Below are 26,286 nucleotides of genomic sequence, written 5' to 3' on the forward strand. Positions count from 1 at the left end.
CAAGTGCTGGTATCTGTCATCATCAAATTTAATACAGATAAAGAGGCAATGGCAATTGAGTTCCATAAATGTATGAAATTATCAGTCTGTACTGTATTAACATTCTTATAAGAACCTGTAAATAGTATGACTGGCTTCCCAGGTGGCTCAGTGGTAAAGAACTGCTTGCCAGTGCAGGGGTCGCAGGAGACACAGGTTTGATCCCTGGGTAGGAAAGATCCCTTGTAGAAGGAAATGGCAACCCACTTGAGTATTCTTGCCTGGGAAATCCCATGGACAGAGGAGCCTGGAGGGCTACAGTCCATAGGATCGCAAAGAGTCGAACACAACTGAGTGATTGAGCACAAAACAGTTTAACAGAATATGTGCATCAGTGGAAAGTTGTTGTGTTTGGTACAAAGAAGAGAGATGGCTACTGTTTCTTTCTTTTGCAGTATTATCAAAATTCACCCCACCATTCTACACAGATAGTTTCTTTCAGGTCAATTAAACATGAAATATTTTAAGAAGTGGCTTTCTAGGAAGTGAAGCTTATCCCTTTAATTTATAATGAAAATGAATTCCCTTAGATGTAAACATTTATAAAATGGAATAGATGTGCTATGTGGACAACATTAAACATGTGAAAATGTCTAATGACTTGTTTCAGCAATATCTGCCAAGACCACTGAGGTGAGTTGATGTTTTCTCCTCATCTATGTTGTGCAAAAATGATGAAATTTTGTATACTTGGTCCACCTTAAGTCTGTTGTCTTATTTTTTACTCCTACTGTATGAGTCTAATTATAGCCCCTATTAGTTGGGAAGTCAGTCCAGCCTTTTAAAAACCATACAAAATGTGTTAAGAAGATCTGAGAGAGTATGGAAGAGGCTCCCTTATGAGGGCTGCATGTGTTTAGTGCATAGATTCAATTGCATCAATTTTAACTATTCAAAATAAAATTCTGTGTTTTTTCGTTAGATGGGCTTCACACAGATAGATAGTTGGATGTATTGGTTAAAGGATATTTGGATAAATTAAGCTCTATCGTAGTCATACTTCCAATTTTTTCTTATTGAACTTAGAGTCTTGCTACATATTTTGAGAAGGAATAAAACAAGTAAACTAATAGAACTTTTTAAGGAATAGAAGTTACTAAGGGAGATAAAGATTCTTAAGATAGTAATAATAATGTTAATAATAATAGTTACCATAATTACATTGAAGTCAATAATGGTAGCTTGGTGGCTAGCATGTACCAGACACAATATTGAGCACTTTATCATTAAAAGTTCATTTTCAGTTCAGTTCATTTGCTCAGTCATGTCTGACTCTTTTCAACCCCATGGAGTGCAGCACTCCAGGCTTCCCTGTCCATCATCAACTCCCAGAGCTTGCTCAAGCTCATGTCCATCGAGTCGGTGATGCCATCCAAATATCTTATCCTCTGTCATCCCCTTCTACTCCTGCTTTCAATCTTTCCCAGCATCAGGGTCTTTCAGTAAAGTTCAGTTGCTCAGTCATGTCCGACTCTTTGCGACCCCGTAAATCACAGCACGCCAGGCCTCCCTGTCCATCACCAACTCCCAGAGTTCACTGAGACTCACGTCCATTGAGTCAGTGATGCCATCTGCCATCTCATCCTCTGTCGTCCCCTTCTCCTCTTGCCCCCAATCCCTCCCAGCATCAGAATCTTTTCCAATGAGTCAATTCTTCACATGAAGTGGCCAAAGTACTGGAGTTTCAGCTTTAGCATCATTCCTTCCAAAGAAATCCCAGGGCTGATCTCCTTCAGAATGGACTGGTTGGATCTCCTTGCAGTCCAAGGGACTCTCAAGAGTCTTCTCCAACACCACAGTTCAAAAGCATCAATTCTTCAGCGCTCAGCTTTCTTCACAGTCCAACTCTCACATCCATACATGACCACTGGAAAAACCATAGCCTTGACTAGACTTTAATCCTCCACAAATACATAGGGTTGAAACCATTTGTCTAAAAATGTCTTTAGAGTTTTAAAGAATTTTAAAGAATGAGACCATTTTGTTCAGTACAAAATTCTAGGGGCAAGTTGTACAGCTTTACTGTCAGTAAATATGTAAATATCACTTTAAAGATGGTTGATGTGTCTTATTTTCCATTTAAAAGAATGTATACACCTGGCTTTTTTCATTTGGTACAATGTGAGATTCATATATCTTTCATATATCTATATATCTTGTAGCATAAGAATATGCTAAAAATTGTTTGCTTTATAATTCATTCTCTTGCTTGATAGGCATTCGAGTAGGTTTTAGCATCTAAAACTCTTGAGAAATTTGTATGCAGGTCAGGAAGCAACAGTTAGAACTGGACATGGAACAACAGACTGTCTCCAAATAGGAAAAGGAGTTTGTCAAGGCTGTATATTGTCACCCTGTTTATTTAACTTATATGCAGAGTACATCATGAGAAACGCTGGGCTGGGAGAAACGCTGGGCTGGAAGAAACACAAGCTGGAATCTAGATTGCCGGGAGAAATATCAATAACCTCAGATATGCAGATGACACTACCCTTATGGCAGAAAGTGAAGAGGAACTAAAAAGCCTCTTGATGAAAGTGAAAGAGGAGAGTGAAAAAGTTAGCTTAAAGCTCAACATTCAGAAAACGAAGATCATGGCATCTGGTCCCATCACTTCATGGGAAATAGATGGGGAAACAGTGGAAACAGTGTCAGACTTTATTTTTCTGGGCTCCAAAATCACTACAGATGGTGACTGCAGCCATGAAATTAAAAGACGCTTACTCTTTGGAAGGAAAGTTATGACCAACCTAGATAGCATATTGAAAAACAGAGACATTACTTTGCCAACAAAGGTCCGTCTAGTCAAGGCTATGGTTTTTCCAGTGGTCATGTGTGGATGTGAGAGTTGGACTGTGAAGAAGGCTGAGCGCCAAAGAATTGATGCTTTTGAACTGTGGTGTTGGAGAAGACTCTTGAGAGTCCCTTGGACTGCAAGGAGATCCAACCAGTCCATTCTGAAGGAGATCAGCCCTGGGATTTCTTTGGAAGGACTGATGCTGAAGCTGAAACTCCAGTACTTTGGCCACCTCATGCGAAGAGTTGACTCATTGGAAAAGACTCTGATGCTGGGAGGGATTGGGGGCAAGAGGAGAAGGGGACGACAGAGGATGAGATGGCTGGATGGCATCACTGACTCGATGGACGTGAGTCTCAGTGAACTCCGGGAGTTGGTGATGGACTGCGATTCATGGGGTCACAAAGAGTCGGACATGACTGAGCGACTGATCTGAATCTGAATATGAGTAAAATTTCTATGAACATTCTCATGCAATTCTGTTAATGGATATAGGTTTTCATTTCTCTATGCCAAACCTAGTAATACAGTTGATGAGTTCTAGAGGAGGTGTGGGCTTCCCTCCTGCCAATGCAGGAGACATGGGTTCAATCCTTGGATCAGAAGATCCCCTGAAGAAGGAAATGGCAACCCACTCCAATATTCTTGCCTGGGAAATCACATGGACAGAGGAGCCTGACGGGCTATAGTCCATGGGCTCACAGAAGAGTCAGACATGACTTAGTGAGTAAATAACAATAAGGGTGGGTTTATGTTTTACATTAAAAAACAAATTGTTGATACTTTTCCCAAAGAGATCATACCATTTTACACTCCTATCAATGTATAAGTTTCAACTGCCATATATCCTCACCAATATTTAGAACCATCAACTTTAATTTTAGCCACTCTACTGGATATGTATTGGTGTTTCTTTGTTTTTAATTTGCATTTATCTGATGACTTACAACGTAGATATACTTTCATGTGCTTCTGCTGTGCTGTGCTCAGTCACTTCAGTTGTATCTGACTCTTTGCAACCTGTGGACTGTAGCCTGCCAGGCTCCTCTGTCCATTGGATTCCGTGGTATTTTTAGATAAAAGTTGAGGGAATTTATTGCCAGCATATAGTCTTTATTCTTAGAATGTCAAGGAAGTTTACTGATTTTTTAATATCTCTTTTGGGATGTTTGTTTGAATGTCTTGCCCTCTTTTAGTTTTGTTGATTGTTTCTTTTTTATTATTGAATGGTGAGAATTTTTTTAATGGTTTCTATTGACTGGCTGAATTTTTAATTTGGATGAAATTATTTATCATTTTATTCCTTTAGGATTGGTGCTTTCTATGTTCCCTTTAAGAATTTGCCTATGCTCAGGTCATGAAGATATTCTCTGATTCCTGTCTTCTAGTAGGTTTACAGTTTGGCCTTTATGTTTAGTTATTTTTAGGTCTAGGTCCATAATCCATTTCGAATAATTTTTCGTATAATGTAAGGTAGACGTTGAAGTTCACTTTTTTTTCCAAACAGATACCCAGTTGTATCAGCAACATTTATTGAGACCTCTGTTTCCATTGCTTTGGTTTCTGTCAAACATCAACTGAACATATACGTGAGGGTCTATTTCTGGAGTCTCTTTTCTGTTTCATTGATCAAATTTTCTGTTCTCATGCCAATATCATTATGCAGTTTTGATTATTATAAATATATACTAAGCAGCATTTTACCTAGAGTCAGAAGCCATTTCACATAACATGTAAGGCTCTTTCAACAATAAAATTCCATTTACCTCTTTCTTTTGTCCTGTTATCATTTCTTCTAAGGGATTCTTGCCCACAGTAGTAGATATAATGCTTATCTGAGTTAGATTCACCCATTCCAGTCCATTTTAGTTCACTGATTCCTAAAATGTTGTTCACTCTTGCCATCTTCTATTTAACCACTTCCAATTTACCTTGATTCATGGACCTAAATTCCAGGTACCTATGCAATACTGTTATTTACAGCCTCAGACTTGACTTCCATCACCAGTCACATCTTGGGTGCAATTTCAAAAATGACAGAATGATCTCCATTTATTTCCAAGGCAATCCATTCAATACCACAGTAATCCAACCAGTAATGCTGAGGATACTGAAGTTGAATGGTTCTAAGAAGATCTACAAGAATTTCTAGAACTAACACTCCAAAAAAGGCATCCTTTTCATTATAGGGAACTGGAATGCAAAAGCAGGAAGTTAAGAGATACCTGGAGTAACAGGCAAATTTGGCCTTGGAGTACAAAATGAAGCAGGGCAAAGGCTAACAGAGTTTTGCCAAGAGAACACACTGGTCATAGCAAACACCCTCTTCCAACAACACAAGACAACACTACACACATGGACATCACCAGGCAGTCAATACCAAAACAAGATTGATTATTTTCTTTGCAGCCAAAGATGGAGAAGCCCTATACAGCCAGCAAAAACAAGACCGGGAGCAGACTGTAGCTCAGATCATGAACTCCTTATTGCCAAATTCAAGAAAGTAGGGAAACCACTAGACCATTCAGGTATATGACCTAAATCAAATCCCTTATGATTATACAGTGGAGGTGAGAGATAGATTCAAGGGATTAGATCTGATAGAGTGCCTGAAGAACTATGGAAAGAATCATGACATTGTACAGGAGGCATTGATCAAAACCACCCCCAAGAAAAAGAAACGCAAAAAAGGCAAAATGGTAGTTTGAGGAGGCCTTACAAATAGCTGAGAAAAGAAGAGAAGCTAAAGGCAAGGAGAAAAGAAAATATATACCCACTTGAATGCAGAGTTCCAAAGAAGAGCAAAGAGAGATAAGAAAGCCTTCCTCAGTGATCAAAGCAAACAAATAGAGGAAAACAATAGAATGGGAAAGACTAGAGAACTCCTCAAGAAAATTAGAGATACCAAGAGAAAATTTCATGCAAAGATGGGCACAATAAAGGACAGAAATGGTGTGGACCTAACAGAAGCAGAAGAGACTAAGAAGAGGTGGCAACAATATATAGAAGAACTATACAAAAAAAATCTTCATGACCCAGATAACCATGATGGTGTGATCACTCACCATCATGGTGTGATCACTCACTTAGAGCCAGACATCCTGGAGTCAGAAGTCAGGTGGGCCTTAGGAAGCATCACTACAAACAAAGCTAGTGGAGATGGAATTCCAGTTGAGCTATTTCAAATCCTAAAAGATGATGCTGTGAAAGTGCTGCACTCAACATGCCAGCAAATTTGGAAAACTCAGCAGTGGCCACAGGACAGGAAAAAGTCAGTTTTCATTCCAATCCCAAAGAAAGGCAATGTCAAAGAATGTTCAAACTACCACACAGTTGCACTCATCTCACATACTAATAAAGTAATGACAAATTCTTGTCACTTATTTGTAAAGACAAATTCTTGTCTTTATTTGTAATGACAAATTACAAATAAAGTAATGTCAAACTTCAACAGTATGTGAACCGTGAACTTCCACATGTTCAAGTTGGATTTAGAAAAGGCAGAGGAACCAGAGATCAAACTGCCAACATCTGTTGGATCATAGAAAAAGCAAGAGAGTTCCAGAAAAAAACATCTATTTCTGCTTTATTGACTACACCAAAGGCTTTGACTGTGTGGATCACAAAAAATTGTGGAAAATTCTTCAGGATATGAGAATACCAGACCACCTTACCTGCCTCCTGAGAAATCTGTACAGGTCAAGAAGCAACAGTTAGAACTGGACATGGACAACAGACTGGTTCCAAATAGGGAAAGGATTACATCAAGGCTGTATATTGTCACCTTGCTTATTTAATTATATGCAGAGTACATCATGCAAAATGCCAGGCTGTATTAAGCACAAGCTGGAATCCGGATTTCTGGGAGAAATATCAATAACCTCAGATATGCAGATGACACCACCCTTATGGCTGAAAGTGAAGAAGAACTAAAGAGCCTCTTGATGAAAGTGAAAGAGAGAGTGAAAAAGGTTGGCTTAAAGCTCAACATTCAGAAGACTAAGATCATGGTATTCGGTCCCATCACTTTGTGGCAAATAGATGGGGAAACAATGGAAATAGTGGCAGATTTTATTTTTAGGGGCTCCAAAATCACTGCAGATGGTGACTGCAGTGATGAAATTTAAAGACACTTGCCCCTTGGAAGAAAAGCACAGACATTAATTACTTTGCCAGCAAAAGTCTGTCTAGTCAAAGCTATGGTTTTTCCAGGAGTCGTGTGGATGTGAGAGTTGGACCAAAAGAAAGCTGAGCACCGAAGAATTGATGCTTTTGAACTGTGGTGTTGGAGAAGACTCTCAACAGTCCCTTGAACTGCAAGGAGATACAACCAGTCAATCCTAAAGGAATCAGTCCTGAGTATTACTTGGAAGGACTGATACAGAAGCTGAAACTCCAATAATTTTGGCCACCTGATGCAAAGAACTGACTCCTTGGAAAAGACCCCGATGCTGAGAAAGACTGAAGGCAGGAGAAGGGGATGACAGAGGATGAGATGGTTGTATGGCATCACCGACTCGATGGAAAAGAGTTTTAGCAAGCTCTGGGAGTTGGTGATGGACAGGGAAGCCTGGCATTTTGCTGTCCATGGGGTCACAAAGAGTCAGACACGACTGAATGACTGAACTGAACTGAACTGTTGTCATATATATTACATCATTATGTTTAAGCCCCACAATTCAGTGATAATTTTATTTTTAAAAAGCATGTATCCTGTAATGAATAAGGAAATTAAAAAATAGTTCAGTTCTCTATATTTCCTCAGGTACCATCTCATGTGCTCTTTATTCCTTCCTATAAATGTGACTTGTGGTCTTGCTTCATTTTCTTTCAGCCTGAAGAATTTTCCTTGTAATTTTAGAGAATATATGCTGGCAATAATTCCCTCAATTTTTATCTAAAATTACCTTTATTTTGCCAATATTTTTTTTATTTTATTTTTAAACTTTACATAATTGTATTAGTTTTGCCAAATATCAAAATGAATCCACCACAGGTATACATGTGTTCCCCATCCTGAACCCTCCTCCCTCCTCCCTCCGCATACCATCCCTCTAGGTCGTCCCAGTGCACTAGCCCCAAGCATCCAGTATCGTGCATTGAACCTGGACTATTTTTGAAATATATTTTGCTAGATATATAATCCTGGCATAACAGGTTTTTTTCTTTTAACATATAAAATTATTCCATTATTAGCCCTGTTCTCACTCATGTAATGTGTCATTATTTGCTGCTATTATCATAATTATCTTTTTGTCTGGTTTTTAGTAGTTCTGTTGTGTTCTACTCATGTATGATTAGTTTTTTTACTTATTCTTGGAGTTTACTTTGTTTCTTGGGTATTTAAGATTATATTTCTTGGACTAAATATGAATAATTTAGATCATTTTTTATTTGATATTATTTCTATCCTATTTTCTCTCTCTTCTTTTTCTCTGAGATTCTAATTATACATAAATTCGTGTGCTTGATATTACTAATATTAGGATCTGTTATTTTTGGTTTGAATATTTTTCTCTGAGTTCTTTAGGTTGAATATTTTCTTGATCAGTCCTCTGATGATTTACTATGTCATCTTTAATCTGCCAGTAAGTCATCCATTATATTTTTTTATTTCAATGTTGTACATTTTAGTTCTTTAATTTTCACTTAGTTCTTTGTAGTTTTCATTTTCTGCTAATATTTCTCACTCTTTTTTTTTAAAATTTTTTCTTGAACATATAATGCCTGCTAATTCCAACACCTGCATAATCTCTAGGTTGTTTTATAGTGACTGTTTTTAATTACATGCCTTGTTTTCCTCTTTTATTCACATTTCTCTGAAAAAAAATTTAATTTACATTCTAGAAATTGAGGATCTTCTATACAGACACTGGATTTTGTTATCTTCCTCTAAGAGGTGTTTATTTTTGTTCTATCAGGTATCTTTACTGGACTCGAATTCCAAACTGAATCTCTTCTGTAGAGGGCAACAGAAGAAATTTCTACTATTCTTTCAGCCTTCTAGATGACACTTTTCCCTGTGATCTCTGGATTCTCTCTGTCTCCCTCAAGTGCATTCCAGGTGTCAGCCAAGGATTTTGCAAAAGTGTATTTAAAGAGTTTGGGTCTTCCCCTTCTGTGGTTTATTCATTTTGAACCTTTTTATCTAACAACTCTGAATTCCATCCTCTGACTCTTTGAGACAGTAAAGCTGTGGTTCTCTGCTCTTGTATTCTAGCTACCCCATGCCACACTCTCATGAGAAAAGGATTTTTTTTAATGTATATATAGTATATAGTCCAGAGTGGATAATTGTTACTGTGAGAGGTTCCGTCTAATACAACATCTCTATCTTATTTGAAGCAGAAATTCTCACTTTGTTTGTGGCCTCTGAAAATATTTATTTATTTATTTATTCTTTGCCTATTCAGAAATACATTTTTAACTACTCATTTTTATATTGGCAGAAGTTTTATAATGACCAGAATATTCTGAAAATAAAAGTTTCTAAACTACTTTTAGCTTGATAATATGATATGGCAGTACTATAATGTACTTACCTCAGGAAAAAATAAAATTTCTATAAAGCATTCCTATAATTTGATTTGAACATTACTATGTTCTAGAGTGAGCACCAAGGTAAACTATTTGTGAAGCAGACATCCAACTAAATGTTGAAGGTGTTTCAGAGTAAGTTCTCCCTAACATTGCAGTTCCTACCTTATAGCCCCTTCATGATCTAGAGACAAAAACCTTTCCATAAATACTGACTAACAGTAATGATGGAAACCTTAAACTTGTAAAATGTAGACATTTGAGGAAATGTGTGCCTTCTACTTACTTTTAGATATAAAAACAAAATATACTGTGATTATTCACAACAAATGAGTTTAACACTGAATTTTTGAAACTTGAAACCCAGTTTTATTTTAAAGCAGATTGTAGGAACAAATCTAAGAGATATCAGTAGTCAAAAATTGAAAAGACCAAATCCTTTGAGTGCCACTTTAATCCCAGATCAAACGAGGATGGCTGGTCCAAGAACTATAATCGATTTCATTTAAACACATCAGAGCAGTGTCGTGATTATTTCCATACTTCGCTGAAGGATGAGGGAATGTGTAGAACATAAATGTTCTTCTTAGAGCTAATTGTACCATGCCCAGATTGAATCAGCATTTCCAACAATTTCTGTATTTCTTTTCCACGTTTTTAATACTCTTTATCCCCCAGGGCTAGAGTTACCCAGCATAACTCGTCTTACTTTACTGCAAGAATGCGTCTACTGTTGCACAGGAAAAGATTTCTCCTCACAACAGCACTGCTCATTTACATGCTCCCTTGTTCTGGAAAGAGTTGTGCGGTAGCTTGGTGTAAGGGGACATAGCAGCCATGTAACAGGAGCCTAGGTGTACTGACACAATCTGGGTTGCAGACCTCAGAGCACATGGGGTGGGAGGTTGTGAGCAATGGCAGATCAACACTGGAACAGGCAGGACACCTCCTCCCATTCCCCTTTTTCTGACACCCTTCGAGAGCCACAGTGGGGCTGCCAAAGTCAAGGCACTGTTCACCAGTCTGAAGAAGGAGCACCAGGGCCGTGTTGTCAGGAAAACCAAGCTGTCTCCTCTGGAGCTGACTCAGATACTGTAAGCTCCTTTACAAAATGAGAGCTCAACTCGCACCTGTCATTCAGTAAGAATGGTTTCTTCAAATTCTGTCAGTCAGGAGTGATGTCAGGAATGCAAACTCAGCCCTTTCTCTGCCTGTGTGGTTACGAGACAGACGTGCAGGGAGGTCTGTGAACAAGGCAGCTCTGTGCAGAGCTGTGAATTAGAAGCTCATCTTCAGAACAGTTTCCTCAAGCTCCTAACACTGTGTTCCAGTGTTCTCCCTGGCAAAGCCCAACTCAGGCTTATTTCCCACCCTGTCAAAACTGACCTTGATAATTTCCCAATTCCTGGAGCCCTTCTCCCTTCCCCGTTCTCTACATAAGGCTAATTAACCTGTTTGGAAAAAAATTTTTTTTCCCATGGCAGCACTATTTATAATAACAAAGACATAGAAATAATCCAAGTGCCCATCAACAGACGACTAGCTTAAGAAGAAGTGATATATATAATATACATATGTATATTATAGAATATCACTCAGCCATAGCAAAGAATGAAATATTGCCATTTGCAGCAACATGGATGAACCTAGAGAATATCATACTAAGTTTAAGTAAGTCAGACAGAGAAAGACAAATATTATATGATATCACTTACATGTAAAATCTAAAAAATAATACGAATGAATCTGTATACAAAACAGAAACAGACTTATAGAAACCTAACAGGGTTACTAAAGGGGACAAGCAATAGGGGAGGGATAAATTAGAAGTATGAGATTAACAAACTGCTACACATAAAACAAGTAAATAACATTTACTGTAGAGTTCAGTGAACTATACTCAATATCTTACAATAACCCATAATGAAAAATAATCTGAAAAAGTATATATATAACTGGATCACCCTGCTCTATATCCAAAAATGACACAGCATTGTAAATCAATCACATCTCATTTAAAAATTATGTTAGTTTAGCACCATCATTATCATTTTAATTCTCATGAGTTAAATATCACGTATATTTGCAAAAAAGTATTTTGAGCCTGTCATTTTTGGTATCTTAACCGTAAGACTTGTGTGTGTTTGGGGTCCAATGTGAATTGTTCATGGCCCTAAAGGGACTAAAACAAACATTCATGGTCCTCCCTCCCTTTCTCCTAACCCCTCTTTTTTTTTTTTATTGAATTATAGCTGATTTGCAATGTTGTGTTAACTTCTGCTATCAGCAAAGTGATTCAGTTATACATACATTTTGTTTTTCGTATTCTTTCCCACTATGGTTTTTCACAGACTCTTCAGTACAGTCGTTTAGAAAATTATTAATAAAGATTTATATTCATGGTTATGTAAGCATTGGAAGGGAACTTAGAGCCTCTTTATCTTCACAGTCTCATTTTACAGATTACAGACCTTGTCTGCATGTGATCATGTAATTACATGAGAGGGGAGGGCAATAGGTTATGTTTATTATGAAATCATATGTAATTAAACAATTAGTTGAAATTGAAAAATGGCAGGTAGTAAGAGTTATTACTAGGGAACATTGATAGAATAGCTATCCAGAGACCTCTCTCATACCTGATATATTTTTTAAATTATTATGGCAATACAGACTGTCCTTAGCTTGCAGAATCTCATTGCTGCAAGTATCAAACAGTTAACTAAACTCAGGGCTTACAGAAGACTCAAGGGGAAAGCTGAGTGTCAGTGTATTAATTAATAAAGAGAAACATAACTGTCAAGTAGACTGAGAAGAATCATCGATGTTGTAAAGAGTATGATATAGCTGAAATTAATAACATTAATAATAAAATTTAAAAATTAATAGAACATTATGTGCCAGGCACTGATTGATATACTTTAAAAAACATGTCATCTAAGCTTCTCAACAATGTTATAAAGTAGATACTATCATTGTTCCCATTCCAGAAATAAGGGAGTCAAGAAACTTGATCATGACCATATAGCTAGTAAATGGTATAGTTGGGTTGTGAACCCAGGTAATCTGGTTTTACCCACTCTTCAATAGTGCCTTAGTAATGGTTCAGTAAGCACAAAAGCAGAACATATAGTTAGATACCTGATTTACATTTTTTCGTGGTTGGGATAAGGAGCAAACCAACCCTAGTCTATCCCAGGAAGGGGGGCATTTGCCAACATCTGCAGGCATTTTCTTGAGAAACCTATATGCAGGTCAGGAAGCAATAGTTAGAGCTGGACGTGGAACAACAGACTGGTTCCAAATAGGAAAAGGAGTACGTCAAGGCTGTATATTGTCACCCTGCTTATTTAACTTATTTGCAGAGTACATCATAAGAAATGCTGGGCTGTAAGAAGCACAAGCTGGAATCAAGATTGCTGGGAGAAATATCAATAACCTCAGATATGCAGATGACACCACCCTTATGGCAGAAAGTGAAGAGGAACTAAAAAGCCTCTTGATGAAAGTGAAAGAGGAGAGTGAAAAAGTTAGCTTAAAGCTCAACATTCAGAAAACGAAGACCATGGCATCTGGTCCCATCACTTCATGGGAAATAGATGGGGAAACAGTGGAAACAGTGTCAGACTTTATTTTTCTGGGCTCCAAAATCATTGCTGATGGTGATTGCAGCCATGAAATTAAAAGACGCTTACTCCTTGGAAGGAAAGTTATGACCAACCTAGATAGCATATTGAAAAGCAGAGACATTACTTTGTCAACAAAGGTTCGTCTAGTCAAGGCTATGGTTTTTCCAGTGGTCATGTATGGATGTGAGAGTTGGACTGTGAAGAAAGCTGAGCGCTGAAGAATTGATGCTTTTGAACTGTGGTGTTGGAGAAGACTCTTGAGGGTCCCTTGGACTGCAAGGAGATCCAACCAGTCCATTCTGAAGGAGATCAGCCCTGGGATTTCTTTGGAAGGAATGATGCTAAAGCTGAAACTCCAGTGCTTTGGCCACCTCATGCAAAGAGTTGACTCATTGGAAAAGACTCTGATGCTGGGAGGGATTGGGGGCAGGAGGAGAAGGGGACAACAGAGGATGAGATGGCTGGATGGCATCACTGACTCAATGAACATGAGTCTGAGTGAACTCTGGGAGTTGGTGATGGACAGGGAGGCCTGGCGTGCTGCGATTCATGGGGTCGCAAAGAGTCGCACACGACTGAGCAACTGAACTGAACTGAACTGCAGGCATTTTGTGTTGTCATGACTGGAAGATGAGCTACTACTGGAATCTAGTAGGAAGAGTCCTGGAACGGTGTTAAACACCCTGCAAAGCACAGGATATCTGCCAACAAAAAAGAATTACCCAGTCTAAAATGTCAGTAGTTCTGGAGCGGAGAAACCCTAGTATAAAGCAGTGGGAGCTGTATCCAACTCCACAATGGAAATCGCGCCCCATTGGGTCATTCTTGAGGGGTTCCTGGGTCCACGTGCTCTGTTATTTATAGCACTGTGCTTGGATGTGCATTTCAAATTTGCCTTTCTGACTTGCATTTTTCCATATTCTAAAATGGTTAATTCCCAATATATTCAATAATTTGTCTCATTAGATATAATTTAAAAAATTGTGTGCCCTTTCCATTTGCTCCCAAAGTTATTTGCAACTCTAATACTGAAACTATCAAATTAGTTACAAATACTGAATCCATCTACATGTTTCATGTGATTTAAGCCAGAATTCTGTTTTTTCATAGGCAAAGGTCACATTTTTTTCACTGGGATTGAAAATTAAAAACAAAACTCAGAATGATCATGAGCACCTTACTAACATTTAACCTAGAATATTTCACTCATGTAATCTATTTCATGCTACTTTTTCTTATCCAGACTGCAGATAAACCTTTCTGATTAACTCAGAGCCAAATCCCAGAGTGTTTCTGAATATCATTTCTTGAAATTAGAAGAGTCTCTAGTGTGGAGCAGAGCTATCATGGTCTGGGGATTTCTGCCTCTGACCCAGAACTATGATATGAAAAAGAAATATACAGATTTGGGGTTTTTTTAAAAATCCTTTTAGGTACCAAATTATGAATTCTTCTGATGAAAGCTGCTAACTTTCACTTCTCTTGTGTGTTGAAAGAGGGTGTTTATAACCAGTGCATTTTCTTGGCAAAACTCTGCTAGCCTTTGCCCTGCTTCATTTTGTACTCAAAGGCCAAATTTGCCTGTTACTCCCGATATCTCTTGACATCCTACTTTTGCATTCCAGTCCCCTATAATGAAAAGGACATATTTTTTTGGAGTGTTAGTTCTAGAAGGTCTTGTAGGTCTTCATAGAAACATTCAACTTCAGCATCTTCAGTATTGCTGGTTGGGGCATAGACTTGGATTACTGTGATATTGAATGGATTGCCTTGGAAATGAACAGAGATTATTCTGTCATTTTTGAGATTACATCCAAGTACTGCATTTCTGACTCTTTTGTTGACTATGATGGCTACTCATTTCTTCTAAGGGATTCTTACCCACAGTAGTAGATATAATGTTCATCTGAGTTAAATTCACCCATTCCAATACATTTTCTCTTCTCTTCTCTTCAACACACAAGAGAAGACTCTACACATGGACATCACCAGATGTCAATACCAAATCAGATTGATTTTATTCTTTGCAGCCAAAGATGGAGATACTCTATACAGTCAGCAAAAACAAGACTGGGAGCTGACTTTGGGTCAGATCACGAACTCCTTATTTCCAAATTCAGATTTAATTTCAAGAAAGTAGTGGAAACCACTAGACCATTCAAGTATGACCTAAATCAAATCCTTATGATTATACAGTGGAAGTGACAAATAGATTCAAAGGATTAGGTCTGAGAGTGCCTGAAGAACTATGGATGGAGGTTCACGACATTGTACAAGAGGCAGTGATCAAGACCATTCCGAAGAAAAAGAAATGCAAAAAGGCAAAATGGTTGTCTGAGAAGGCCTTACAAATAGCTGAGAAAAGAAGAGAAGCCAAAGGCAAAGGAGAAAAGGAAAGATATGCCAATTTGAATGCAGAATACCAAAGAACAGCAAGGAGAGATAAGAAAGCCTTCCTCAGTGATCAATGCAAAGAAATAGAGGAAAATAATAGAATGGGAAAGACTAGAGAGCTCTTTGGGAAAATTGATACCAAGGGATCATTTCATGCAAGTTCAGTTCAGTCACTTAGTCATATCTGACTCTTCAATCCCATGGACTTCAGCACACCAGGCTTCCCTATCCATCACCAACTCCTGGAGCTTACTCAAACTCATGTCCATCTAGTCAGTGATGCATCCAACCATCTCTTCCTCTGTCGTGCCCTTCTCCTCCTGCCTTCAGTCTTTCCCAGCATCATGCAATGATGGGCACAATAAAGGACAGAAATGCTATGGACCTAAGAGAAGCAGAAGAGATTAAGAAGAGGTGGCAAGAATACACAGAAGAACTGTACAAAAAAGATCTTCATGACCCAAATAACCATCATGGTGTGATCACTCACCTAGAGCCAGACACCCTAGAGTCCAAAGACAAGTAGGCCTTAGGAAGCATCACTGTGAACAAAGCTAGTGGAGGTGGTGGGATTCCAGTTGAGCTAAATCCTAAAAGATGATGCTGTGAAAGTGCTGCACTCAACATGCCAGCAAATTTGGAAAACTCAGCAGTGGCCACAGGACTGGACTGGAAAAAGGTCAGTTTTCATTCCAATCCCAAAGAAAGGCAATGCCAAAGAATGCTCAAACTACTGCACAGTTGCACTCATCTTGCCTGCTAGTAAAGTAATGCTCAAAATTCTCCAAGCCAGGCTTCAACAGTATGTGAAGCATGAACTTCCAGATGTTCAAGTTGGATTTAGAAAAGGCAGAGGAGCCAGAGATCAAATTTCCAACATCCTTTGGATCATAAAGAAAGCAAGAGAGTTCCCAAAAAAACATCTATTTCTGCTTTATTGACTATGCCAAAGCCTTTGACTGTGTGGATCACAAGAAATGTGAAAAATTCTTAAAGAGATGGGAATACCAAACCACCTTACCTGCCTCCTGAGAAATCCGTATGCAGGTCAAGAAGCAACAATTAGAACTGGACATGGACAAAAAACTGGTTCCAAATAGGAAAAGGAGTACATCGAGGCTGTGTATTGTTGCCCTGCTTATTTAATTGTATGCAAAGTACATCATGTGAAATGTCAGGCTGGATGAAGCACAAGCTGGATTCAGGATTGCTGGGAGAAATATCAATAACCTCAGATATGCAGACGACACCACCCTTATAACAGAAAGTGAAGAAGAACTAAAGAGCCTCTTGATTAAAGTGAAAGAGGAGAGTAAAAAAGTTGGCTTACAACTCAACATTCAGACAACTAAGATCATGGCATTCAGTCCTATCACTTCATGGCAAATAGATGGGGAAACAATGCAAACAGTTACAGACTTTATATTTTGGGCGCTGTAAAATCACTGCAGATGGAGACTGCAGCCATGAAAGTAAAAGACACTTGCTCCTTGGAAGAAAAGCTATGACCAACCTAGACAGCATATTAAAAAGCAGGGACATTACCTTGCCAACAAAGGTCCATCTAGTCAAAGCTATGGTTTTTCCAGTAGTGTTGTATGGATATGAGAGTTGGACCATAAAGAAAGCTGAGTGCCAAAGATTTGATGCTTTTGAACTGTTGTGTCAGAGAAGACTCTTGAGAGTCCCCTGAACTACAAGGAGATCCAACCAGTCATCCTAAGGAAAATCAGTCCTGAATGTTCATTGGAAGGACTGATGCTGAAACTCCAATACTTTGGCCACCTGATGCAAAGAACTGACCGCTTGGAAAAGATCCTGATGCTGGGAAAGATTGAAGGCAGGAACAGAAGGGGATGGCAGAGGATGAGATGGTTGGATAGCATCACTGAATCAATGGACATGAGTTTTAGCAAGCCCTGGGAGTTGGTGATGGACAGGGAAGCCTGGCATGCTGCAGTGCACGGGGTCACAAAGAGTCAGACACAACTGAGAGACTGAACTGAACTTTCCTAGCAAACACAAGCTTGTTACCAAGTTTTCTATGGGTTTTATTTAGTGGAACTCGGGTATCAAGGCTGTTTGACTTATATACTGGTTTACAATATCATAGCCTTACATTTGTATAATGTGTTTATATTTCTTAAGTTCTATTTTATTTAATTTCTATCATAATCCTTGGAAATAGGTATGAATTACCATCTGTATTTTCATATGTTTTCCTTATAAGCATATTTAAAGAACTCAGAAATACAAGAGTAAAACATAACACCAGTCAGAGATATCACATTAGCTACTGGTTACATCTGCAATGTGTGTGACAGTGTGTTAGTTGCTTAGTCGTGTCTGACTCTTTGAGACACAGTGAATTGTAACTCACCAGGCTTCCCTGGGCTTTCCTGGTGGCTCAGACAGTAAAGAATCTGCCTGCAATGCGGAAGACCCAGGTTCAATCCCTGGCTCGGGATGGTCCCTTGGAGAAGGGAATGGCAACACGCTGCAGCATTCTTGCCTGGAGAATCCCATGGACAGGGGAGCCTGGTGGGCTACAGTCCATGTGGTCGCAAAGAGTCGGACATGACTGAGCAACTACCACACACATACACACAGGCTCCTTTGTCCATGGACTTCTCTAGACAGTAATACTGGAGTGTGTTTCCATTCCCCTCTCCAGAGGCTTCCTTCCATTCCCTTCTCCAGTGGCTTCCAGCAACTAAATTTTTCACTTTTTCACATATGCAATACTTTGTATTTTTAGCAAAAGTGAAGTCAAATGAATACAATTAATTGTAGCATATCTTTACTTAATAATATACAGTCTCTTTCCTATGTCAATATTAATTTTCTATTCAATTTATTGAATAGATGTTTAATATCCTATTGTAGGGACTTACTTATATTGATTTAGCCAATCCCTTAATGAAAAACAGTTGATTTTTAGTACAGCTTGTCTTTCATTTAAAGAAAGGTAATTATGAACCAATACTTTATGCATACATTTTTATATATTTGTCTTGTTTCTTCAGTTTCTTATGTTTAAAATTAAGACCATGTTACCAAATTGCACTGAGAAAAGCCTTAATCAAGAGTCTTAGCTGTTTTTGATTCATTTCTTTATTCCCTTTATAATACTAGAAATTATTAATCATGTAAATATTGGCCAATTGATATTTCCTATTACTTTTCTTTTCCTTAATAATGTTGAACAACACTTCTTTTTTTATAGGCAGTCTACACTTACACTTTTTGAAATTAACTTCCTAATCATTCCCAAATTTCTTCAGATTTTTCTTTCCCATTAATTTGATTTGTTTTCTTGACTGGTTTACAGGAGTTCTTTGTATCTTGCTGTGCTATTCTTAGTTGCTCAGTCATGTCCAACTCTTTGTGACCCCATGGACTGCAGCCCTCCAGGTTCTTCTGTCCATGGGGATTCTCCAAGCAAGAATACTAGGGTGGGTTTCCATTCCCTCCTCCAGAGGATCTTCGCAACCCAGGGATCGAACCCATGTCTCCTGCATTGCAGGCAGATTTTTATTGTCTGAGCCACCTGAGAAACCCAAGAATACTGGAGTGGATAGCCTATGCCTTCTCTAGGGGAATCTTCCTGACCCAGGAATTGAACTGAGGTCTCCGGCATTGCAGGTGGATTCTTTACCAGCTGAGCTACCAGGGAAGCCCCTTTATATCTTAGGGATAGTAAAATCTTTCTTATTATATGTTGTTAATAGCATCTTTGTCTTATAGAAAACAAGTAAGGTTCGAGAGGGTTAACTTAGGTATCCAAGGTACAAGTGTCAAAATCTTGACTAAATGCTAGATCTGATGCTGTTTTTTTTTTTTTTTAATTCACCTTTGTCATTGCCTTTCTTTTTTTTTTTAATTTTATTTTATTTTTAAACTTTACATAATTGTATTAGTTTTGCCAAATATCTAAATGAATCCGCCACAGGTATACATGTGTTCCCCATCCTGAACCCTCCTCCCTCCTCCCTCCCCATACCATCCCTCTGGGTCGTCCCAGTGCACTAGCCCCAAGCATCCAGTATCCTGTATCGAACCTGGACTGGCAACTCATTTCTTACATGATATTTTACATGTTTCAATGTCATTCTCCCAAATCTTCCCACCCTCTCCCTCTCCCACAGAGTCCATAAGACTGTTCTATACATCAGTGTCTCTTTTGCTGTCTCGTACACCGGGTTATTGTTACCATCTTTCTAAATTCCATATATATGCGTTAGTATACTGTATTTATGTTTTTCCTTCTGGCTTACTTCACTCTGTATAATAGGCTCCAGTTTCATTGCCTTTCTTAAATGAAGCAATTAGAAATACAATAGTTGCAAGAATAATTGCATTTTGAGGATGAATTCCTCCTGAGATATTTTTAGAGTGATTACTAGAATAATTATATGCTGCCCTATGGGAAACTAATATTTCTTGCATTCTCCTGAAGACCATGTGCCTGATATAATTCCTGACACATGGTAGACATCCTATAAATATTTGTGAATGGATGAATTAGTATGCTGTATCCTGTGGTTTGAGTGATAAAAGACACAGTCTCCGCATTCAAAGAACTCCCAGTCTTGCGGAGGTGACAGATGAAAGATAGACAAAATGATCCAATATGGGATGAATGTTATCATGGAAATGAGCACAGAGTCAATATGGTACCTAAGTGAAAGTTAGAAATAATTGACAATGACTCTCAAATCCCCTTCTGCAAATATATTAGCTAAGAGCACACTGTCTTACAATGTGACGTTTTTCTTTAGAGAAAAGTAATGAAGTAATAAAAAGCACAGAGTCTTTAGAGTCAGATACAGCTGAACTTAAGATCTAGCTGTACTACTTTCTATCTGAATAAGATCCCTTCTGTGAACCTGAACATTTTTACCTATTGACATCAATTTGTTGTTTAGTCGCTAAGTCGTGTCTGACTCTTTTCCCACCCATGGACTGTAGCACACTAGGCTCCTCTGTCCATGGGATTTCCCAGGCAAGAATACTGGAGAGGGTTGCCATTTCCTTCTCCAGAGAATCTTCCTGACCCAGGGATTGAATCAGTGTCTCCTGCATTGGCAGGCAGCTTCTTTACCACTGAACCACCAGGGAAGCCCTTGATATCAATAACAACGTCTATATCCTAGGTTATTAGGAGGACTAAACAACAATATATTCAAATGGCTTAGCTCTTAAAAAATGCTCTAGAGACACTGATTCTTTCACCTGTTCCTCAAATAAATTGTGTTAAAAATCACCCATTTGAAAGGTAACCTGCTGCTTTATGTCAAGGTTTATATCTTTTAAAAAACTATTAATAGTTCATTATCTTATATTGGTCTCTTCTTAGCAGAACTTTGAACAGTCTGCAACAGACTTTTACCATGAGACTTCTGTCTTGCACAGAACAATTTAGAGACATAAAGTATATACTAAGAGTTTAAATTCTTCAAAAATATAAATAGTCTGTGACTTTGATGTCCCCAAGAACGTTCAGTTCAGTTCAGTCACTCAGTTGTGTCTGACTTTTTGCGACCCCATGAATTGTAGCACGCCAGGCCTCCCTGTCCATCACCAACTCCCGGAGTTCACCCAGACTCACGTCCATCGAGTCAGTGATGCCATCCAGCCATCTCATCCTCTGTTGTCCCCTTCTCCTCCTGCCCCCAATCCCTCCCAGCATCAGAGTCTTTTCCAATGAGTCAACTCTTCGCATGAGGTGGCCAAAGTACTGGAGTTTCAGCTTTAGCATCATTCCTTCCAAAGAACACCCAGGACTGATCTCCTTCAGAATGGACTGGTTGGATCTCCTTGCAGTCCAAGGGACTCTCAAGACTCTTCTCCAACACCACAGTTCAAAAGCATCAATTCTTCGGTGCCCAGCTTTCTTCACAGTCCAACTCTCACATTCATACATGACCACTGGAAAAACCATAGCCTTGACTAGACGGACCTTTGTTGGCAAAGTAATGTCTCTGCTTTTCAATATGCTATCTAGGTTGGTCACAACTTTCCTTCCAAGGAGTAAGCGTCTTTTAATTTCATGGCTGTAGTCACCATTTGCAGTGATTTCGGAGCCCCAAAACATAAAGTCTGACACTGTTTCCACTGTTTCCCCATCTATTTCCCATGAAGTGATGGGACCAGATGCCATGATCTTCGTTTTCTGAATGTTGAGCTTTAAGCCAACTTTTTCACTCTCCACTTTCACTTTCATCAAGAGGCTTTTTAGTTCCTCTTCACTTTCTGCCATAAGGGTAGTGTCATCTGCATATCTGAGGTTATTGATATTTCTCCTGGCAATCTTGCCTTGGAATACAGAATGAAGCAGCCAAAGAGTAATAGAGTTTTCCCAAGAAAATGCACTGGTCATAGCAAACAGCCTCTTCCAACAACACAAGAAAAGACTCTACACATGGACATCACCAGATGGTCAACACTGAAATCAGATTGATTATATTCTTTGCAGCCAAAGATGGAGAAGCTCTATACAGTCAACAAAACCAAGACCAGGAGCTTACTGTGGCTCAGATCATGAACTCCTTATTGCCAAATTCAGACTGAAACTGAAGAAAGTAGGGAAAACCACTAGACCATTCAGGTATGACCTAAGTCAAATCCCTTATGATTATACAGTGGAAGTGAGAAATAGATTTAAGGGACTAGATAGAGTGCCTGATGAACTATTGTCGGAGGTTCATGATATTGTACAGGAGACAGGGATCAAGACCATCCCCATGGAAAAGAAATGCAAAAAAGCAAAATGGCTGTCTGAAGAGGACTTACAAATAGCTGTGAAAAGAAGAGAAGTGAAAAGCAAAGGAGAAAAGGAAAGATATAAGCATCTGAATGCAGAGTTCCAAAGAATAGCAAGAAGAGATAAAAAAGCCTTCCCAAGAACGTAGAAAGCATTAAATAATAACATAAAATACTGAAATGTTGTTTAATGAAAGCTATGCTAATGCTGAAGAGATGGATTTCAATAAAGATTACATGATATTGCATTGCCTGTTCTTAAAAATCATAACCTGACTTTCTAAGTGGGTGATTGAGATATATTCTTTTTTTTGAAAAATGCAACTTTAAAACTGGTACATTTATTTCTAAAACATCAGTGCATTTCTGTGGTCACCAAAACAAACATTATTAATGTATTAATTCATTTTTCTCCTTCATCTCTAGGAAAAGGAGAATTACAAAGCCTTCTGACTCTGACCCACTGCTTGCTGAACACAGCATGCAATTAAGGTACAAATGGATACAACAAATTATGCTATTTATTTGTTTATATTTCTCATTCCTGACAAGATTTTAGACAGCTTACTGTTCATTATGATAGAGAATGCCTAGGAACAATTCGATCTTAGTTTGTTCAACCTGTTTAGAATGTGAGCTCTGGGAGGAAGGCGCCATCCTCCTGAGGTGCCATGTATAAGCTAGTGGATGCTCAAGAGGAAGATTTTCATCAGCAAAGATTGGGAATGTTTGAGTGTTAGTCACTCAGTCATGTCCGACTCTTTGCAACCCCCTGGGCTGTCCATGAAATTCTCCAGACAAGAATACTGGAGTGGATTGCCATCCCAGAAATATTGAGTGAGAGAAGCAAAAAGTTAGACTAAAAACAAATATCTTTGATATTCAAGAGCTGTGTGAACTTTCAAATTTTATTCTTGTAAGAGCCATGGCACACTCCACCCTCTGCTAATTGACATTATATGTTCCTGTTTCCTTCTCTAGTAGGTATTAGGCATGTTGTATTGGGTTCAGATGTGGTTGTCCCTTTGACTCAGTGGCATAATGAGCTACCTTCTGGTGGAGGGTGAGGACCTCTGAAGAAAATTGAGGGTTTTATTATCAACCACTAAAGAAAGAGGCCAGTTTCAGAACTTGGATGACTAACCTGGACAGGAGGGAGCAGAGACACCAGACAGGTGACACCAGAACACCCTCTGTTCTGGATCACTCCCTCGGGGTCTAGACGACAGGAGAGTGGAGGGCCAGGCTGGACATAGATCGTGATGGGCTCTTAGAACCTCAGGTCCTAAACTTACAGACAGATCCTATTTACTCGTATACTAGTCTCTCAGTTTATTTCTTCCCTCTATTTTTTTCTAAGATGAATGTTCTTGATTTGCGTACACTATGCAGAATATTTAACCACTGGCAATTCACAGAAGCTTGTTTGCATTGAAATGTCATGTATATCCTGCCATGAGAGTGTGACAAGATGGCCCTTGGAGGCCTATGTTCACATTTCCCAATTATTCTAACTTCACAAGGAGCTGGTAGCCTTCCTCCTTTGGCACCTGATAGCAACTGATATCTAACTAATAAGATCTCTTCTTATTTTTATCACTTTTCCAGGAAAATTTGGACAACTCTTATCTATTTTATCAATTACGTATGCTTCATGCTGTCAATCAAAAGAGAAATTTCAATAATGCTACTTTTAGCAAGTTTACTGAGTTTCTAAAGTCACTGGTTGACTAATTTAATGGTAGAATAAAGATGATTTTAAGGGAAAAGCTATCCCTGGAAGAAAAGCTATGACCAACCTAGACAGCATATTAAAAAGCAGAGACATTACTTTGCTAGTAAAGGTCCATCTAGTCAAAGCTATGGTTTTTCCAGTAGTCATGTATGGATGTGAGAGTTGGACCATAAAGAAAGCTGAACACTGAAGAATTTATGCTTTTGAACTGTGGTGCTAGAGAAGACTCTTGAGAGTCCCTTGGACTGCAAGGAGATTAAACCAGTCAATCCTAAAGGAAATCAGTCCTGAATATTCATTGGAAGGACTGATGCAGAAGCTGAAACTCCAATACTTTGGCCACCTGATGTGAAGAGCTGACTCGTTAGAAAAGACCCTGGGATGCTAGGAAAGATTGAAGGCAGGAGGAGAAGGGGATGACAGAGGATGAGATGGTTGGATGGTATCACTGACTCGATGGACATGAATTTTAGCAAGCCCTGAGAGTTGTTGATGGACAGGGAAGCCTGGCATGCTGTAGTGCATGGGGTCACAAAGAGTCAGACATGATTGAGTGGCTGAACTAAACTGATAATCTTTCATTTAAACTGAACTAGTATAATCAAATATTCCATATTCAATGTTTTGTTAAGCTTCAGAAGCCTGATTCTTCAGATTATCTTCTTCTTTACTAGAGGAGAATTATTTTGGATTTCTTTCCCTAATACGGTGTGATTAAAGAGCGACAACAGGATCTAGAGCTAAAGATATATTTCTACAATTGTATTTTCAAATATAAAAATATGGCAGGCTATCTTTTCTTGCCTCTGAAATATTTTTCCTCAGGAAATTCCATTTTATGGTTCAGACTAATTTAATTGACAATCGCCTCAACGCCTCAAATTTGTGAAGACTGTGCTGATATTTATGAAACAAGATAATATTATGAAGCTTTCCTTCAAAAAGAAGTTAGAAATTTCTTATGATTCTTTTATTTGAAGACAACAAAATGCATTCCTCTCATGATATAAAATGAAAAAACTCAATTACTGAAGCAAATGACAAGGTTTTCTCTATAATTCTGATAAAGAGTTTCAGAAGTAGAAATAGAATATAACATGTCTTTTTCTTGAACTATTACCAACAAACAGTACAAAGAAATATAAAAAAGTAATAAATCATAATGCAATCATTCAAAACAGTGCAGAGACTGTTTATCTGTAGGTAAATTTTCCTTTCTCATTCAGAATCAAAAGCTGCAGTATTAAAATTATCTTTTCCTCATATTTTATTTGTCTTTCTTGCATCTCACCTTGAATCCCTTTTCATGAATTAAAAAGGTAGATAAGAATGGAAAGGGGTCTTCCTTTGTGTCTCAGCGGTAAAGAATCCTCCTGCAATGCAGGAGACCCAGGTTTCATCCCTGGGTGGGGAATATCCCCTGGAGAAAATATGGCAACCCACTCCAGTATTCTTGCCTGGGAAATCCCATGAACAGAGGAGCCTGGCAGGCTACAGTCCACCAGGTCACAAAAGAGTCAGACATGACTTAGAGACTAAACAAAATAAAGAATGGAAAAGAGCCAAATTTCAAAACATAGCATTTGTCTTATCCTGGGTACTAACAAGAGTTTGTTAGTAGTTAGTGTTAGTGTTAGTAGTAGTTAGTTAGTAGTGTTGCAAAAACTTCTGAAAACTTTGCAAGAGAAACTCTGGAAAGTCAAGTACAAAGAGAAATACAGCCAAAAATTAAGAGCTCAGTGACCTGGAAGACAGTATCAAGTTGTCTGCATATATGCAGTTTGAGTCCCAGGAGAAGAAGTGGGAGAAAGAAAGTCAGAAAAATGTATCTGTATAAATAATGAAAAGCTAGAACTAAATTTCTAAATTTTATGAAATCCATAAACCCACAGATCCAAGAAACTCACCAAACATCAAGAAGAGTATCTTTTAGTGATAAAAAGAAAAAATTTAAAACATCCAGAAAAAAATGGTATATTACATGTAGAAGCATAAAGGAAATAATGACCACAGACTTCACATCAGAAACCATGCAAGCCAGAAACATAATATCATTCAAGCCCTGAAGGAAACTGTCAAATCATAATTCTATTCCTACAGTTTCTTACAAAGTTTAATAGTTTTACCATATGATCCATCAATCATGATGCTAGATATAAATGTTTGACTCAACCCAATTGAGTCAAACATTTGTATCAACATAAAAACCTGCTCACCAGTACTTACAGCAGCTTTATTCATAAGCACCTAAGCCTGGAAGAAACCAAGATGCTCTTTAATAGATGAATGGATAACCAAACTGTGATACATCCAGTGGAATGCTATTTATAGCTATTTATTTAGACAAAAAGAAATAATTTATCAAGCCACGGAAGAAACTTAAATGCATA

At 38.3% G+C, this 26,286-nt stretch overlaps 1 long non-coding RNA gene across 1 annotated transcript in view; it reads left to right on the top strand.

Moving 5' to 3' along the window:
• Positions 1 to 25,074, top strand: part of LOC147371035 (uncharacterized) — a 45,576-nt gene extending 20,502 nt beyond the window's left edge. The window contains exon 2 of the long non-coding RNA XR_015165723.1: positions 22,588 to 25,074. This is a non-coding gene — a long non-coding RNA (uncharacterized LOC147371035). The remainder of the gene's footprint in view (positions 1 to 22,587) is intronic.
• Positions 25,075 to 26,286: the final 1,212 nt, after the last annotated feature.

This window comes from Bos grunniens, chromosome 6 (genome assembly GCF_055505025.1).
Source record: "Bos grunniens cultivar Pamir isolate PY7600 chromosome 6, Bosgru_T2T1.0, whole genome shotgun sequence".
NCBI lineage: Eukaryota > Metazoa > Chordata > Mammalia > Artiodactyla > Bovidae > Bos > Bos grunniens.